At 43.9% G+C, this 14584-nt stretch overlaps 1 protein-coding gene and 1 pseudogene across 1 annotated transcript in view; both read left to right on the plus strand.

Annotated features, from left to right (window-relative positions):
• LOC140723054 (NACHT, LRR and PYD domains-containing protein 12-like) overlaps positions 1-14584 on the plus strand; it is an 868270-nt gene that overhangs the window by 695909 nt on the left and 157777 nt on the right. The gene's annotated exons all lie outside the window — the stretch shown is intronic.
• Positions 2723-3970, plus strand: LOC140723048 (N-acetyllactosaminide beta-1,3-N-acetylglucosaminyltransferase 3 pseudogene; annotated as a pseudogene).

Here is a 14584-nt window from a genome sequence, read left to right on the forward strand (position 1 = left end):
GGGTATTTCAAATTATGAGGGGGATAGACAGAGTTGACGTGGATAGGCGTGTTTCCATTGAGAGTAGTGGAGATTCAAACAAGAGGACATGAGTTGAGAGTTAGTGGGTAAAAGTTTAGGGGTAACACGAGGGGGAACTTCTTTACTCGGAGAGTAGTAGCTGTTTGGAACAAGGTTGCAGTAGAAGTGGTAGAGGCAGGTTCAATATTGTCATTTAAAAAAAAAATTAGATAGGAACATGGACAGGAAAGGAATGGGGGGTTATGGGTTGAGAGCAGATCGGTGGGACTACGTGAGTGTAAGCATTCGACACGGACTAGAAGGGCTGAGATGGCCTGTCTCCGTGCTGTAATTGTTATATGGTTATATGTGAGGTGGTGGACATTCAGATGAAGTAGAACTTGTACATTGAATGGCAAGGCACTGACTAGTCAGTTCACTGAAAGGCAGGATGGTGAAAAAAAGCGTTCAGCATGCTTGCCTTCATCAGTTATGGTGTAGAGTTTAGGAGCGGGGGATTATTTGCAGTTATGTAATTTGTTGTTGAGACCACTTTTGGAATATTATCTACAGTTTTGCTTACCCTGTTATAGGAAAGACGCTGTCAAGTTGGAGAGGGTGCAGAAGAAATTTACGAGGATGTTTTTTTGACTAGAGGGCCTGGGTAAAAGTGAGGCTGGCCATGCTGGACCTTTATTCCTTGGAGAATGGGAGGTGACCTCAGAAGTTTAAAATCATAAGGGGTATTGATAAGGTGGATTGTCATTATTGGAGAGTTGGAGAGCACAAAATGAGAGGTCACAGTTGGAGGAGAGGAGGGGAAAAATTGAGAAGAGACCTTGGGGATAACTTCTGTACACGGAGGACAGTGAGTACCCGGAAGAAGCTACCAGAGGAAGTGGTTGAAGTGGGTTCAACTCCAACATTTAACCGGCATTTGGACAGGTACATGGAAGGGAGAGGCTTGGAGAGTTATGGGCCAAACTAGACAACTGGGACTATCAGGGAGGATGCTGTGGTTGGTATGGACCAGTTGAGCCGAAGGGCCTGTTTAGATCGCATTACTCTAGGATTCCATAATTCTACAGTGACACAAGTTGCATCCCTGTGCAAATAGTTTTACTTGTACACATCGTTCTGCTATCAGTCACTGGCGTCTTTTCAGGGCTCCTGGCATCCAAGGCTTTACTCATACACATTGTGGATCATGCTAACTATCTGCCCTGTTCTGCTATCAGTTATCTGTGCTTTCTCTGGGCTCCTGGAGTCCAAGGTTCACTGCTCTTCATGAAGCGTAAATTCCTGCCATAGGTGATGCTGGTGCCGTTTTCCTTTAATAGATATGGGCCTGCGATGGCTTCGCTGTCTTGTCACAATTGCTTACTACTGAATATCTGAGTCGAATTAGCCTTGCCTTTGGGACTAGTTATGCCTTAGTTGCAGCCTTTCATAAAGTGGCTTGACCAATGGATGGCAGGGTGGGTGGGCCACTGCTAATTTAACTTTAAATACAATTCTCTGGTTAAAATAGAAGCAAAAAGCCAAGGTCCTTGAGTATACTTCTCTTTGTTTCTCCTATTGTAGGTTTACATAGACCTGGTTGAAATGCCATGAAAATCAAATGTTTTCAGTAGCTATGCTAACACGTTACCTTCCCTGCACTTCCATATATTCAGTTACTAATCAATGGTCAATAATACATCATCTTCCATAGTATCAGTAACCTGTGAACTCAACCTGAATGGTGAGCGAGCTGGGACCTTCCTCTTTAGAGCAAAGGTGGGGGTGGGAGGTGGGGAGAGGTGATTTGATAGAGGCGTATAGGCTGGTAAGAGGCATAGGTAGAATGGAGAGCCAACAACATTTTCCCAGGGTAGAAATGACTAATATGAGGGGGCATAATGTTATGGTGATTAGAGAAAAGTATAGGGGTTTTTCAGAAGTAGTATTTTTTTTTTAAAAAAAGAAAATGGTGGCTGTATGGAATGCACAGCCTGGGTAGTGATAAGGGTAGATGCATCAGTGAGATTTAAGAGGCTTTTAGATAGACACATGGATGAAAGAAAAATGGACAGCTGTTTGAGAGAGTAGGGATCAATTGATCTTGGAGCAGATTAAAAGTTCGGTGCAACATCATGGGCCAAAATGTCTGCATTGTGCTATATTGCTCTATGTCTCAGTTCAGTTTAAGCCCCGGGAGGAGTGATGAGACCTGTGAAGCGAGGTGGAATAAACCCTTTGGAATCATATACCTTTAAGGCCCAGAAAAAAACTATGCGATTTTCAGTTTAATGACAGAGATGGTATCCTATAGGTAGATTTCTTTTTCTGCTGGGATGGAATGCTTCAGGTTAATTAAACTTTCAACAGTGTGTAGGGCCTTCCCTATTCCTTACCTTATCACCATTTTGAGGTCAATATTACAAAGCATTAGTGAAACTCATTACAGTTTAAACTTCCCATTCTTCTCAAGCATCATGTAAATGTAAAGTTTTCTTTGAATTAATCCATATTGTTTTCTCTATTTCAGGTGAAAGATGAGTAGACGTCGGCGATTCAATGAGAAAGTAGTGCTGGGTGTTTTGCTTACTCTGGGATTGTTCTTCGTTTTCTGGGATAATGACCAACGTCGAGAGACTGATGATCTTGCAGAAACCTTTCATCGCAATGACCTGCCCAAGGTTGTTACTGCTGATGCAACTAAGTCAGTGCTCAAGCCAAAGTGCCACGCGAACAGGACATTGTTGCACCTGTCCTCATTTCATCAAGAGAAAGAGCACATAAAAAACTTCTTGATGTATAAACACTGTCGAGAATTTGACATGATTCTAAATGCCCCAGACAAATGTGGTGGTCGAGAAGGATCTCAGAATGTCTTCCTGCTCCTGGTGATCAAATCTCACCCTTTCAACCAGGATCGGCGGGAAATGGTAAGGAAGACCTGGGGCAAAGAACGCGAATTCAATGGGGTCCTAATTAAGAGAGTCTTTATCTCTGGTGTCTCTCCTGACCAAAAGGAAAGGAGGAAATTGAATCAGCTTTTAGCCATGGAAAACAGAGAACACAGAGATGTCCTACAATGGAATTTCTTGGATACCTTTTTCAACCTCACCCTCAAACAATACAAGTTGCTGCAGTGGGTCAGTGAATTTTGCCCCAGAGCTAAATTCATCTTCAATGGAGATGATGATGTCTTTGCCAACACCGATAACATGGTTAATTACTTGCTAGGCATGAAGGTTCACCAACACCTGTTTGTGGGCCATCTCGTTTATGGGTTTGGGCCCAATCGCCAGAAGTCGAGCAAGTATTATGTGCCAGAAATAGTGACCACCATCAAGTCGTACCCACCATACGTTAGTGGAGCGGGCATACTTATGTCTGTGTATACAGCTCACATCATTTACCAGATAGCCCAAGACCTTGAACTATACCCCATTGATGATGTCTTTTGGGGGATGTGTCTGGCCAAGACTGGACTAGCCCCACGCTCCCATAGCGGATTCAGGACAGCTGGAGTCAGGGTTCCTTCAACCCAAGATGACTCTTTCAATCCTTGCTATTACCGTGAGTTGCTGCTAGTGCACCGTTTTCGGCCTTTCGAACTGCTATTGATGTGGGATGCGGTGCATGATGCCAATCTGAAATGTGCTCATGCTGCCCAGAAGTCTGCATCCACGAAAAGGACCGCATGAGTCATGAGAGAATGTAACAACTGTTGGAATGTAATACAGTTTGTAAACATGTGTTAATCAGTTGTTTATGCAATGTAAGAAGGTTAATTCCGAAATTATATTGGAGTATACATTAATTCATAGAGTTGGTGCCTTTCTACATTCTACAAATGTTTGTAAAGCTGTCAGGTGTCATCACTCAGCCTAATTCTTAATGCACCCATAATGACATTACAATATTGACAGGAGCACCACAATTTAAGTCAATTGTAAAGTTATTCCAAGTGAGCAGTCCTTGTTGCATTGCGTACAGATAGGTACAGCATCTTCACTTGGGGCATTTGTATAATAAGCCACCAATAAAATTTGTAGTTACAGTTATATCTGTGTATTTTTTTCTTGCCGTTTCTTACATGTCCCTTGCAAAATGTGAAAGAGACAAATGCATTTCTTGGACTGGAACTGTGAGAACAACAAAGAATCTAGATCTAAAATTGTCTCAGCGTTGGAGGAATAGAGAAACTTATGGTCATCACTTCTGTACTCAAATGTCAGTCTGCGTTGTGTCTCTGTAACTACATATCAAATAGAAACACACACGCAGGAGATGGCTTTAACTGGAGTATTCACATTGCAGAGAGGGAAAGAGATCAATGAACATGTGGGGACAACAGATCAATATGCATACAGTGTCAGCAGTCCATACGTAGTGCGAAGGGGAGTGGCATTAGATTTGGCAGGAGTCTTGTCTAAGACAATGTACTCGGTTGCCAGTGTCATGTTGCTGGTATTGACACGGTCATCACTGAGAGGTACGTCCGGTAGCTTTGACTAGTGGCCAACCTGGACATCGGAGATCTGGAGAGGAGGGAACTTCAATAAGGCTCATTGTCCGAGGGGCAGCTCACGGCAGTGCAATAGAGCAATCGGTTACAAATCAACTAGTGGCCAATCGGCATTTGGGATTGATTAGTAAGAGCAAATTAAAGGAAGGTGGGGCAAACCCAGTGGCCGTCGTCTGAGTAGAAACATAGAAAACCTACAGCACAATATGGGGCCCTCGGCCCACAGAGCTGTGCCGAACATGTCCCTACCTTAGACCTACCTAGGCTTTACCCATAGCCCTCTTTTTCTAAGCTCCATGTAACCATCCAGGAGTCTCTTAACAGACCATATCGTGTCCGCCTCCACCACCGCCGCCGGCAGCCAATTCCACGCACCCACCTCTCTCTGTGTAAAAAAAAACTTACCCCTGACATCTCCTCTGTACTTACTTCCAAGCACCTTAAACTATGCCCTCTCATGCTAGACATTTCAGCCCTGGGGAAAGCCTCTGACTGTCCACACGATCAATGCCTCTCATTATCTTGTACACCTCTATCAGGCGACCTCTCATCCTCCATCGCTCCAAGGAGAATAGGGCGAGGTAACTTAACCTATTCTCATAAGGCATGCTCCCCAATTCAGACAACATCCTTGTAAATCTCCTCTGCACACTTTCTATGGTTTCCATGTCCTTCCTGTAGTGAGGCAACTATAACTGAGCACAGTACTCCAAGTGGGATCCGACCAGGGTCCTATATAGCTGCAACATTGCCTCTCAGCTCATAAACTCAATCCCACAATTGGTGAAGGCCAATGCACTATATGCCATCTTAACCACAGAGTCAACCTGTGTAGCAGCATTGTGTGTTCTGGGGACTCGGACCCCAAGGTCCCTCTGATCCTACGCACTGCCAAAAGTTTTGCCTTTAATGCCATATTCTGCCATTATAGTGTAGGGACTGCGGTCTGCAGTCAGGTACTCAGGATCACTCAGCATAATGTTGCACGAACATTATTAGCAAAACACTCCGACACAAGATGGGTTTCATTTTGTTACAGACAGAAATGCCAGTTTGGTTCTACAAGTAAACTGCATTTCCACATTGGTGGAGAAGTGTGCTGACACCCCTCGCTATCTGTAAAAACTGTGTCGAGATGCTAAGGTGTATTCAATATGGACTGTGCCTTTAAAAAGAGAGAGAGTTGGTGTACACCGATTCAGAGAGAGAGAGAGAGAGAGAGAGAGAGAGAGAGAGAGAGAGAGAGAGAGAGAGAGAGAGAGAGAGAGAGAGAGAGAGAGAGAGAGAGAGAGAGAGAGAAAGAGAGAGCAGCTCGTGAGTCGCCATGGTTACGGAAGGGCGGAGCTATAAATGGGCAGCTGGTGTTCAGCATGTTTGGGATATATACAAGGTCAGCTGGCTTTTCAGACAGACACACAGACACGGACAGAAATGCAGAAGAAATAGACACTGGATGAACTTTCAGTGCCCACGAAAGTGTGGGTTTTGATCGCAGTGTGGGAAAGGGGTGACCGGTGGAATGTAATCGGTGTGTTTAACCTTTGATAGCTTTACTGCGTGAAGGCAATACTCTTTTGTGTGATCACAAAACTTTTACAGGACTTCGGAAGGCAACGGAAAGATCGACGACATCAGCTTACTTGGAAAACAAATCACCTCTCTCTCTCTCTTCTCAATTCTACTCAATATCACGAACCGAACTGACGTCATTCCTATACCATCGTAAGACTGTATCATTGACCACCTAAGCTGAAGAAGTTTGGGGTTTTATATTTGCACACTTACATTTGCATAAACTCTGCTAACCTGTTTGATTTATCTGGTTTTATATTACGAGATTACGTGGATACTGATAAGTAGTGTTTTGTTTGTAACAATACCAGACTCCAGGTGTGTTCCATTACTGCTGGTTCTTTTAACCCGTTACGGGCACGTAACAAAACCGTTCCAACCCCTACATCACACCGCATTTCTGTAAACCCCTTCGACCCCTACAGCACTCGGCATCTCAGCAAAACTTCCATCATCCACCCTGGTGCATTCAGACGACAGCCGACCCGAGAAAGATACCGTCGTGTCAGATTGAATGGCTCATAAATCACTGCTGGCCAGAAGAAACTACAGTCTGATCAAGGACAGGGGAAGCAGACAAACCAGTTCTCTCTGTTCCCCCCCATTTTGTGGACTATGAACTGATTCTTGCACCGGAATAATTTAATCACAGGAACTGAATGTGGACACAGGAAGCTTCAGGTAATGATCTGCTAAACCTGAGACCATTCTCAAACAAGTCGCCATTTGTTATGTGAAGGGCATGGACTCTGAACTGATTCTTGACTCTGGGACAATCTAATCAGAGCAATAAACCTGAGACCATGCTCAGAGGAGCAGCTACTTGTTATGTGAAGGGCGTGGACTCTGAACTGATTCTTGACTCTGGGACAATCTAATCAGAGCAATAAACCTGAGACCATGCTCAGAAGAGTAGCTACTTGTTAAGACAAATGTTTCCAACCCATTTTTCCAGCTGGTCCAGATTCCGCTTCATGCTTCTGTACTCTTCATCACTGTCGACTACACCCGCAATGTTGCTGTCAGCGACAGTGTGTAAATCTACGTGGTTTTAGTAGAAGTAATAAAATATACTTGTTGGTAAATACAGATTATGTGTATCTCATTGATCATTGTTACAAGGGATGATTCTTGTCACAGTGGCGCCCATCATTGACATTGCCCACTAACAGGACGTGCCCTCTACACAGTGTTACCATCGGGAAGGAGATACAGAAGCCTGAAAGCTCAGGCTCAGCGATTCAGGAACAGCTTTTTTTCCCGCCGCCACCTGTATCTCAGTTTTGTTTTCTCTATATTTATTTATCCTGTATTTCATTGTACTGCTACCGTAAAGTTAACAATTTCGCGACGTATGTCTGTGATATTAAATCTGTTCTGATTCTTTAAATGTACCTTTGAAACCTTTGATTCTGATGGAGATGCAGGGGGGATGTGTTAGATCGAACTTACATTAGTTGAAAGCCTATCAGAACCTCGTGTACTGTGCTGTAATATTCTATGTTCTGTGGTCGACCGAGCGTACCGTGTCTTGCTATAGTTAAGTAAATCGATTAATTATTTAAAGCTACAACGCCTTGCTCTTCCAGACGACTCTCAATGCGTCGGATAATCAAGTGCAGGAGAATTAAAAAAATATTAGGCCATAAATATCAGTCCCGACCGCTGGATGATCTCGATAGCTTTGCTTGAAAGGGACTTGCCAAGTATTATGTAATGATGAATTGTCCTCGTTGTTCAGACTACGCTGGTCATGGGGTATGAAGGGAAGTAACTGGACAAACAAGAATATTAGCGATAGTCAGAATGGGCCAGTGCGTAGTAGGTCATGTCTAACCAATCTCACAGAGCTTTCCGAGGTCGTTATCAAGAATGGTGTGGAAGGCAAGGCAGTGGATGCCGTCTAACAGGGACTTCAGCAAGGAATTTCTCAAGGTTCCGTAAGGGAGGATGCTCGAGAAGGTTCAGTCGTTTGGCTTTCACGATGAGGTAGTAAATTAGATTCGCCATTGGGTACGTTGGGGAAGCTAGAGTGTGGTAATGGATGGTTGTCTCTCTGACTGCGGACCTGTGATGAGTGGAGTGTCCCAGGGATCGTTGTTGTGCCCGTTGTTATTTGTAATCTATATCAATTATCTGGATGATAATGTCGTTAACAAGATCAGCAAATTTGCCGATGATAGCAACATTGCGGGTGTAGTCGACAGTGATGAAGAGTACCGGAGCATGAAGCGGAATCTGGACCAGCTGGAAAATGGGTTGAAAAGTGTCAGATCGCATTTAACACAGACAAGAGTTAGATTTTGCACTTTGTGCGGACCAGCCAGGGTTGGTCTGACCCAATGAGAAATAGGGCACTGAGGAGTACGACAGGACAAACGAATCTGGGAATGCAGGTCCACAATTCAATGAAAGTTGCGGCGCAGTTAGACAGGGTCGTAAAAAAAGATTTTCGCACATTGGCCTTCATAGACCAAAGTACTGAGTGCAGGAGTAGTGACGTTACCTTGCTGTTGTTTAAGGCTTTATCGGGGCCTAATTTGGAAAACTGTGTGCGGGAAGGATGAAAATAAGATTAAAATAATGCAGAAAAAAATTATACGGCTAGTGCCGTAACGGACTGAATGTTTTTAATTAAAAGGAAAGATTTCACGTGTTAGCAGTTTATTCCCGAGCGGGTAGAAGACTGAGGGGAGATTTGATAGAGGTATACAACATTATGAGGCGTATAGAGAGTGTAAATGCAAGCGGACTCTCTCCACTGATATCGGGCGAGAATACAACTGACGATCATGGGTGAAGTGTGAAATGTGAAATGTTTAAGAGAAACATGAGGGGAAACTTCTTCTTTCAGAGGGTGGTAAGAGTGTAGACAGAGCTGCCAACACAAATGGTAATTGAGATTCCGAGGCCAACGTTTAAGAGATGATTGGAGAAGTACACGGATGAGAGGGATATGGATGGGCACGGTCCGGGTGAGGCCGATGGGAGTAGGCAGTTTAAATAATTCCTCACCGACCTGACGGGCTGGAGACCCTGTTTCTCTGCAGTGGTTTCCTAACACCTGTCTGACTGTGTATCTGGGTTAGAACTTCAGTGTCACACAGCACCGACCAATCTAGAAAGTCGTTGGTACTGTTCGATCCATCTGTCCTTGCAACATTGAAGTAATTTGGATGGTTATTCTGTATTCTCCAATTGCCTGCGATGGTTTTGAAGGGAGGCAAGTGTGAACCTGATTATTTGCTTTGTCTTCGCTGCGTTTTTAGTTTGTGTAGTTTTGTATGTTTCATTTATTATTGACTTCAGAGAGAGACACGCATTCCACACCGGCCATGTGGATTCAGGGTTAAATGGATAGAAATATAAGCGTATCTACACCCGATATGATAAAACCACGATTCAGAGGTAAATTGGCATTTGGATAAATTGGTGTGTACTTGAATTGGGAATTCGGATTGCCATTTTGGACGGCTGGTTCTTTTAGTGAGCACCAGTAGCTGCTGCTGAACACTTTGAAATGCTGGTTTCTAGTTGTAGGGCTCCATTGGAAAAGATGCTTTGAAGTCGTTGTAGCATTTGCCCTGTAATATGTAAATGACAGGTCAGTTTAGAAAACGCGCTGGTGCAGTCAATCACTCAGCGATTTGCTGACGTCGTCAGCCCTCATTCCATTAATTATTCAGGTGCTGCTGTGTGATCAGATTAAATGGATTATTTCCTCAGCCCTATTTCTGAGAGCACTGGTAACTGCAGACTCGCAATAGAGTTGTAAAGTGCAGCAGAATTTCGACTCTGCTTGAGGAACACGGCTGCGCTCTGTCTTCCAGCCAGAATTCACTCTGTCTACTGCATCATCTGCCTTCTGTTAGGAAGCCAATACTGAATCAACGTAGCCAGGTTTCCCTCGATCCCATGCCTCCTGACTTTCTGAATGAGTCCACTATGGGGAACTGATCAAACTCCTGACCATAATTAATGCACCCACATCGACTGTTCGGATTCATCTGTTTGTTTTATTTTCACTTTCAAATAATTCACTCTAACTCATTAAGGACAACATGCCATGTTTTCTCTCCGTAGCCAGACTACGTTTCTCCAAATACTCATAAGTTCCTTCTTCAATAATCCTCTACAGCAGTTTACCCACAACCGATGTAAGACTCGCTGGTCTATAATTCCAAAAGCTATCCCTATTATCTTTCGTCAACAAATGAACAACACTTTCCACACTCCAATCATCTAGTTCTACTTCCGTGGCCAGCAAAGACACAAATATCCTGTCCAAAAGCGCAGCAATATCCGAGATCCCCTTCCAAAATTACCTGGACTATATCCCTTGCGGCATCGGGGAATCATCTATCATAATTTTTTCCAAATTTCCAGAGCATCCTCTTTCTTAGCGTCGGCATGTTCTAGCATATCTGCCTTTTGCCACTGTGTTCACATTGATCAATGTATTCAGTGAGGAGCTTCACCGCCTCTTTGGACTCCAGACACAAGTTTTCCTCTTTTACCTCCGATCTGCCCACACTCTCTCCAGTCTCCTCCTGTTCTTCACAGTGCAACTCGTCAAGGATTTCTCAAATCCCCCTATAAGTCTTTTAAGTCCATTGTTAAATTCCTTCCTGTCAACATTGTGACTCGCTGTAGCCTTACCTGATCCTTTCTTCCTTTTCTATAAGTATCGTTCTTTCTTCCTCTTGATGTGTTGTTCCAACTTTTTTGTCTCCCAGGGTTACTTTACGCTGTCATCCTTTCCCTGCGTCACTGAGACAAGCCTATACTGAACCCTGTGTAAGTGCTCCCTAAACAATCCCCACATATCTTTTGCGCAATACCCCGAGAGCATCATTTCCCAATGTACGTTCCTAAGCTCCTGCCAGGTAGCTCCACACATCACTGACCCCCAATTAAATAGATCCCATGATCCCTGTTCCTAACTCTGCGCAAGGTAAATGTCGGGAAGTTCTCCCTGTTGTTCTGAAATGCAGACCCGCGGAAAGATCTGTCACCTGACCCGTTTCCTTTTCAAATATTAGATCTGGTACGGAAAGTTCGCCAGTCAGCCTTTCTTCTTATAGTGACATGAATCCTTCCTGAACTCAACTGTGAATTTATGCCATTCCTAAACATTTTTCCTTGGGTAGGTGCCAAAGACTATTAGGGAAGTTGCAGTTGCCCATGCCAATAATGGCTCATGTCCAGTTTCCGCTTCCCGGTCGGTTCCTCACTGTTCCCGTTGTGGTTTTTTTTTTTGTTAATCTTGTGGGCGGCTGTACAGAATACTCCAAGTGGGGAGACCGCGCCCATTTCAAAAGGGAGAACAGAAACAGTGTTCGTCTCCCAGTCTATTAACAAACGACAGCTCCACGTTGTCCTCCCTTTCTGCAGCTGCGATACCATCCCTGGTTTCCCGACGCACTCCCTTTACGCTCTGTTACCCGACCCTGTCCATTTTGAAACATGTAAAACCCAGAAATTCCTGAATCCATCTCTGTCCTTGTGATAGTTTGGAACATACTTCAACCTAAGTGACAATCACGCCAGGTGCATTGAACGTTTATATTGCTACCTATCTGAACTGTATGAAGCAAACAATCTTCCGCCAATTTTGCAATTTCCGGATGAGCAGGCATGTGACTATTTGAATTTATGAGATATTTACCAAATCTGTTCATTGTAAAACGACTTTATTTGAAAACTCCGCTGAATTTTCATTAGACACGGGCGTTATCTACACACATGGCCATTTAATGTAAACACATACTTCATTCCATTCCTTAGCTCCTCTCTGAATTTCCTCTGTGTCAGTGTATAGATACAAGTATTGGTGCACATGCTGAGAAATTGTAACATGAACCCAAATTGCTGTAGGATGTATACCGGGGAACTCAAATATCTGTCCTGGTAAAAATAGTTTTGCGTTTGCCATTTCAGGGAATGGGCTACATAGGGCATCCAAAATAATATGAAATTAGCTGATATAGAAAACAGCAAAATCATCGATTTTCTGCGTTTTTCCACCTCGGCATCTTTGTGATTGTCGCTGCTATGCCGAAGCCTTCTGCGGACTCTATTTGCCACAACGATATGTCTTACGGTTAACCCGTTAAACACCAGGATTAAGCCGATTGGTAGCAGTGGTGTTAAAATGCTCTGCAGTAATGTGTACCTTCTCCATACGGGTGAAGTAGCGTATTCATGTGTGCGGATGCACCGCCACGGCGTGTTGTCAATGATGACGTAAGGTTCAAGGGCAAAGTAAAACGGGACGCATTTTCCGCAGCTCACTATAACCACGGTCACGATAACAACCGTTGCTGTTCTCTCTGTGCAGTATCGCTCCCGCAACTTTCGGCAACATATTGCGATGAAGCGATCGAAGGTAAAACTGACCGTAAACCAAACAGAACAGTCCGTCGTTACTACCCGAAATACAAGTGTCAGTGCGCATACAGGAGTGATGAGCAGGGTTCTGGAATAAATGTAGATATTGTTGGTCTGCTCCACTAAAGCAACAACGATAACCACCATCAGATCCGCTGTTGCCATTCCAACCAGGTAACGGGTGATGCATTTGGAGACTCCGCATTTTTCCCGAGATAGAATCACAATCGCCGTTAAATTAACTGCAAGAAATTTGGAAACATAGTAGAAATATCGTCAGTTCCTTGAATGTCCCCATTTTACCGATGCTATGCAGGGTATGGTCTGTTTGGAAGTGGAAAGTGGAAATCCAGTGCGTGTGGTACCCGTCGCTGCACTCCGGCTGGGGGACAATGACGGATGTGAGTGTCAGTAGATTGGAGACCTTCCCACAGTTTAGAGCGAGGCATCCGAGTTCAATGACTCACGGACCGGTGAACGGAAGATTGTAAACAACATCATTTCCATTATTAGGGGAGAAACATTTGAAGGGATTGTTTGTAGCGGTGAGAAAGTGGAATCAAAAGATGCAAAACACAATTTATCATTTACTGACTTATGTAAGGACGGATCTACGTGTCGAAAATAGACTGGACCGTCATTTAAACAAGCTGCCACATTGTCATAAGGTGGAAGTGTCTGCACTGATAGAGACTCGGACCCAGAAAAGCAGAGACCGGCATCACTTCAGAAAGTCTAGCGAAGTGAAATTATGAAACAATGTCAATATCGGCTCGAACCTAATTAACAAAAGAAAAATCACTTCAATCAAAGTACGAAAATAAAAATATAACAATGAGAAGCTGGAATCCTCCATTCTGGAAACACGTTTCAGCCGACGGCAACATCTGTGCTCAGTAACAGTGCGGACACCGCAGCAGAGTAACGACGGTACCATACATAAAGTAACCAGCTCCGGCATCTTACCGGGGACACCAACAGCTACAAGTGTGGGATAGAAAATGGCCGCAATGTTGTAAATCGTCGAATATCCCATATTCCGTCAGAAGCAGCGTTCAGTTGTGCGGAACGTTCCAGCTGCTCAGATGGACTGGGGATCGGTTTAGCAGACTTTTATTGAGGTGAGAGCAATTCCACTGAGGCAATTAGCGTGGCGTATCACGTCAGGGACATTAGTGACAACTAACTGCACAAACACTTACGTTAAACTATTTTTATTCACTGTTCCCGTGTCATTTACTTGACTCCTCAATGGATCTTGCAATCTATTTACTTTAAAACAAAATATGATGTGAATTTTCCATTTTATTTTCCATGATACCTGGCTTCAGCTATTTAGATAGGATATTTGTTAAATCTGTGTTGCTTTTAAACTAGGCATTCATCTTGAATTCGATTTATTTGTAACATTTGACGGAGCACATTCGCTTCTGAAATTGAGGGAAGGCGTTTGTTCAGGCGGGTGAAATGGAGAACACTTCTTTGTTAAAGGGGAACATTCGCTCTTTCTTTTCGTTCGTTCGTTTCAGTCATTCCGGGCGGTTTGAGTGATGGGAATCACAGTGACAGCTGACATGTGTTAAAATAAAATACACTGCAAGTATTTCTGCAAACACTGTAAAAGATCCACAGCGATATTCCAGAGACCTGTGATCAAAATCCGTAGATTCCCAGGCTGTTTTATTATTTGCCAGGGAGTTGTATTTTCTTTCTCCTGATTTACTGTCAGGTATATTGCCTTTCAAGCGTCACTGTAAGTATATGCAGAACAGCGGATGTGGTGAAGCTCACCTGTCAATCACACTTCCTTCTGTTCCTGCAGTGCACCGCTCTGTGCCGATTATGGTTCTCGTACCAATGCGCGGCCCTCGGCTTATTGGAGAGAGTCTCATCACTCTGTTTCCATTGTGGAACCCTTACTAATGTGCGGCCCTCGGTTGACTCGAGAAAGTATCACATCTGCCTTCAAATTCACCCTTCCAAAGTGAATCGCTTCGTACTTTTCCGGGTTGAACTCCGTCTGTGACTTCTCAGCGCTGCTCTGTGTTCTGTCACCAAAATCCAGGGAGAAAACGCTTCATCCACAACTATCTTCTGCCTTCT

The sequence above is a fragment of the Hemitrygon akajei genome, unplaced genomic scaffold (assembly GCF_048418815.1).
Source record: "Hemitrygon akajei unplaced genomic scaffold, sHemAka1.3 Scf000099, whole genome shotgun sequence".
Lineage (NCBI taxonomy): Eukaryota > Metazoa > Chordata > Chondrichthyes > Myliobatiformes > Dasyatidae > Hemitrygon > Hemitrygon akajei.